The sequence below is a fragment of the Eucalyptus grandis genome, chromosome 8 (assembly GCF_016545825.1).
Source record: "Eucalyptus grandis isolate ANBG69807.140 chromosome 8, ASM1654582v1, whole genome shotgun sequence".
In the NCBI taxonomy this organism is placed as follows: Eukaryota; Viridiplantae; Streptophyta; class Magnoliopsida; order Myrtales; family Myrtaceae; genus Eucalyptus; species Eucalyptus grandis.
The window spans coordinates 27,730,810-27,736,105 of NC_052619.1; positions in this window are offsets into that span (position 1 = coordinate 27,730,810).

The following is a 5,296-nucleotide window of genomic DNA, read 5'->3' on the forward strand; positions in this document are numbered from 1 at the left end:
ATTAGTAACAAGGATAGTTTGGTGATCATCAAAATCTCATAGTGATGTTTTCTAGCAACATTTGCTTTTACTAATTAAGCAAATATTTGGAAAAAATAATATGAATAATGTCATCATTTTTGCTTTGCATTAAGATATGTAAATTTTTATCCTACTCTTGGTAGTTTATTTGCTGCTTTGACTGTTGGTTGTTACATTATTGATTGTGCACCCATACAACCACCCTTGCATGTTAGTATTCTAAATTTAAAATCCATCAAGATTGATTGCAAATTATTTTTGAAAAATAAAGAGAAAAGGTATAGCAATAGCGTTCATTAATCTAGCGTAGTCAAGTTCTCGAATCCATTAAATCTCTTGTTCATAAAAGTAAAGTACTCTTTCTACTTTACTTGGCTTTCTAATAAACACTAATTGATTAGTGGCAACTCCTAATTGAATTGAATTGCATGTTAAAATTAATTAGGCCCAAAGTTGCGATTGGTAGGAACTAGAAGAGACTGAACTAAGTTTTTGGACTTAGTAATCCACAAACTTTCCTCTTTGAGAAGGTCGCGACACGAATCCATCAAAAGGAGGCAATGCCAAATGCAGATTCTGACTAATGAGTTGTCCCTTTTGCTATAGGGTCATGTTACCATATTTTTCATGACCTATCTTAGCATTACATCATACAAACAAATAGTTCTACTTTTGCTCTAGTATCCAATAACAGGGATAAGTATGATGCAAGTGCCACAACTTTCATATGATACTCATTTGAGTGCCATAACTTTTTTCATTCACTTAAGTGCCATAAATTTGAAAAATCAATCACTTAAGTGCCATAGGAAATTTGCCTTGCCAAAAATCGGATGCGGATGCTAGTCGTCATACGTGACTTCGCTGGCGCTAATGTGGACTATTTTTTAATAATTTTCTATTTTTTTTAGTTATTTTTTTGAATTTTGAATTTTCCTATCTTTTGCTCTCTTTTTTTGGCAAGCAAGGTCGCCCTCATTGGCTGCAAAGGCCTCACTCTTGCCAAATTTGGGTGGCCAGAGGCAAGGCCACCTTCCCCAAATCTAACAAGAGCCTTCACGGTCGAGGGTGAGGATAGCCAATGACCCTCACCGACCCTAAAAGAGCCCAACTTTAGTAGTTTTGATTGAATAATGATTGGTGGAGACTCCTAGTTTTGATTGAATGATGATTGGTGGAGACTCCTAGAGAGAGAGAATGATGATTGGTGGAGACTCCTAGAGAGATTTGAGAGAGTTTTTTCAGAGAAAGAGAGAAGAGAGAGAGAGAGAGAGTATGATTGGTGAAGATGGAAAATAGAATAAAATATTTTATAGTAAATTCGAATAAAGTTTGTGTCACGGCACATGCATGGATGGAACGTACATTTAACTCATTATAAGTGATTTGACTTTAAAAAATAATTTTTTAATACAATAATATATATTCAAGAAAATATGCCTACTTATTAGCCAGATATGTACAGAACAAAAAGCCATTTAAAAAACTAATAGATCGCATTTTTAAATATCTCATGATATGACAGATCATTACACCAGGGGCAAAGTCACAAAAAATCATAAACTACATCTATTATGACATATTTAGTCTAAACATCAAAAGTCCCAAATTTGTATTTATGTAACATATTTATAGTCAAAGTTTTTTCAACAATAAAAAAGCTGTCTACATTGACGTCATAAAGTAGCGTCTACATTGCTTAAGTGAAATAAAATAACTTTTTTTACGGGATAAATGTGTCACATAGGTACAAGTTTGGGTTTTTTTATATCACAATAAAATATTTGAGATAAATGTGTCACGGTGGACATAGTTTAGGGTTTCTAATACCACAAAAAAAAATCATGATAAACACATTACAGTAAGCATAATTTAAGGCTTTTGTAACTTCTTCCCAAAGAAATATTAGTACCTTGATTTCATACGTCTAGGCCTAGAGTCTCATGTAATTCCACTGAAAATAGAATTTCAAGTTTAAAGTCTTTCATATTGGAGTAGCAAATTAGAAGGTAAAAAATCAGAATATTTGTAGTGCAGAAAATCAATATGAAGATAATAAATCAAATAAAGTATCAATGAGTTGATCATTTGGAGATATTTTGTAATTTTTTAATTCAATTTCCTTATAGACAAAATTGTTATTTTTTATCTTTATCTTTTACCATAATTATAGGTGGTGATATCTTGATATATATTATACAACATATCAATGCAAAATAACGCTTTATCGACTCAATTTTTGAGTTCTTCATTTAAAATATACGCATATATTTCAGTCAATGAATTGCCATTTATCGATGACATAAATGACAGAGAAGATAGTATTTCTTTGACGTGAAAAGCTAAGAAGCACCGACACTTTCCGGAAGCCTTCATGTCGTGTCCGACACTCCGTCTCCAAAGCCTTCGTGTCGTGTCCGACACTCCGACACGTGTCCAACACGCTTTGACACGTGTCCGACACATGGTCAACAAGTGTCGAAAAATCCAACACGTGGTCAACTCTTTCCAACACGCTTCAACACGCGAGTCCAAAATTCCGACACGCATGGGGCCAATTTTAAAAAATTTCAATACTTGAGGGGTCAAAATGTAAATATATGAAAAAATAATAAGGATAACAAAATAAAGGGGAAAGAAGAAAATTCCTACTCTCAAGTTTCTTACTTAAAAGTCTTGATCTTCTCGTGAGTGACAATGGCCCCTCTTCTCGTCGGTGTCATTCCATTGCCCCCACGTACTTATAATTTTTTTTGCTTCTTTTCGCCTCTCGCAAGTATGGCTTGCGAGTTATCTCTTTTGGTCTATGTTATTGGCTTGTGAGTTATCTCTCACATTTTCCACATTTTCCGTGGCGAATTTAGTGATTTCCTTTTCTTTTGGTCATACTTCGAGAGTTCTTGTTCTAGATTTTGATTTTTCTCACCAAGCTAGTCTATATATCATGAATTGTTTAGGACTATAAAAAATATCACTAATCTCCGACAAGTATAAGAAAACATGTCATGTTCCTTCAAGTTTACTCTTTCATGTTTGCAACTTTTGAATTTCTCATTCAATCTCTGTCAAATTAAAATAATGAATGATATTAACAAATGTTTGATTAATATTTTTAGTATAAATTAATTGCATGCTCTTATTATTATTTATTTATTTATTTTTGCATTTTATATATAACATATCGGAACATGCCGGAATTCTTTATTTTTTTAGAAATGTGACGTGTCCATGTCAGTGCTACATAGATGAAAAGACAAGGAGATCCGTAAATTTAAGAAGCCCAAAGACAATTATTTAGGTAAATTGACATCTGACAAAAGTTTTGTGCACTTTGAATCTACCACTCAAAACAATATCTGACCAAAGTAATGTACACTTCGAATCTAGTGCTCCTTTTGTCCCATACATTATTCTTATTTCGCTTTAACTAGGCTTGCGATCTCTCAAACTCTTGAACGGCTTAAGATTTCTTGCAACTTTCTGAGCAAGAATTCACACAGCCTTTAGCTATCTTGGCATCTGCAATATAAGAAAGTACATAAAAACCCATATTATACATTTCCAAATAATGAAAAAAGATAATTAAAAGAATCGTCAGTAGGTAGTATTTTTTTCCAAAGTTAATGATCAATTAATATCCACCTACACCAAGGTTTTTTTTATCGACAAAAATAAGATCTATGCTTCAAAAACCAGAAGTCATTAGACCTCAAATCATCATCATTGGCCATTCAAAACTTGAAAAAAACTCCGAAGGCAGAAATCAAGGTCTTCATGCACCCCAAAAAAAACACTATTGAATGGTGTGTTAAAGAATATGTAGACCAATCCCGTCTACACCATTGATCGTGCAAAACCCACATTATTAACAATATGGTGATCCACTTGATTAATAGTCCAAATGATATTGATTTTTATGATTTACATTTCATGTAATAATTTCTCCTCATTGCACAGACCTGTCCCATAAATCCAACTCTCAAGGACCAATCCCAAGAAAATATGTAAGAATAAGTTTAGAGTTTTCTTGTTAAAAAACATAGCAATGTTTTCTTGTTAAAAAACATAGGAAACTAATTTCATGTCCAGCCAAACAATAGTAAATTCTTTGAAAAAACACAGGCATTTCCCAGAAAAATCAAGTTGTCTGCAAAGCAAATGGATCTCAAATGTACACGGAGGGCGGAGTTCTCAGTTATAAATATATATATTCCACAAAACAACTGTAAAAAGCTCTTTGCTTTTTCGAGCAGTCTAATTATAAGACAAAAGTTGAAGGTCTTAGCCCATCACTATCGATGAACAAAGAAAAGCAGACATCATTCCTATATAAAAGGCGAAGGTTTTATATTCGTACCAGGACGCGGGTCGAAACATCTGGACATCACGCAACCATGCTGACGCTCGTGGCCGCGATACTAACGCTCGTGGCCGCGATAGCACTGGAGGCATCTGCCACTGAGGTGGAATCATTTAAAGGGGACCTTTGTAAGGTCGAATGCTTGACGGGGTGTGCAGGGGTCGCCTGCTATCTCACGTGCTACAAGAATTGTATATAGGCAATTCGGAGGTCGAGACATTCGCAAGCCGATGCGCCGCCGCCGCCACCCTGGCCAACCCGCTCACGATGGGAGGTTGGCCAGGCCTCTTCATTTCCTCGAACCCAACTGGTATCTTTGGAGAAGGCTCACGATCCGAGGTGGGGCTCCCTCCTGGAGGGTCGGCGAAGCCCAATGGGACTTTATCCCGTAATTCCGTTAAACCCCGTAAATTGGGGCTAACTCGCACAGAATGTCCGATTCGGGGGTGAAGCGGTTTAAGGGCATCTTAGCCCAATCATTCCTATATAAAAGGTGAAGGTTTTATATTCGTACCAGGACGCGGGTGGAAACATCTGGACATCACGCAACCATGGTTGCATCGGCTTGCGAATGTCTCGACCTCCGAATTGCCTATACAATTCTTGTAGCACGTGAGATAGCAGGCACTTTTTTCAACAACCGCAGGCACTTTTTTCAACGATCGCTGCACACCCCGTCAAGCATTCGACCTTACAAGGGTCCCCTTTAAATGATTCCACCTCAGTGGCAGATGCTGCAATGCTATCGCGGCCACGAGCGTCAGCATCACTAATTTAGCACAACTCAGGACATCCATGTCTAATTTGTTCTCAAACGAGTAATGTTCGTAGTGTATTTACTGTATTTTGGTACGAGAGTGATATGATTCTACTGTTTATATAGATGCGGGACACTGGGATAATCTTCATTTGTTT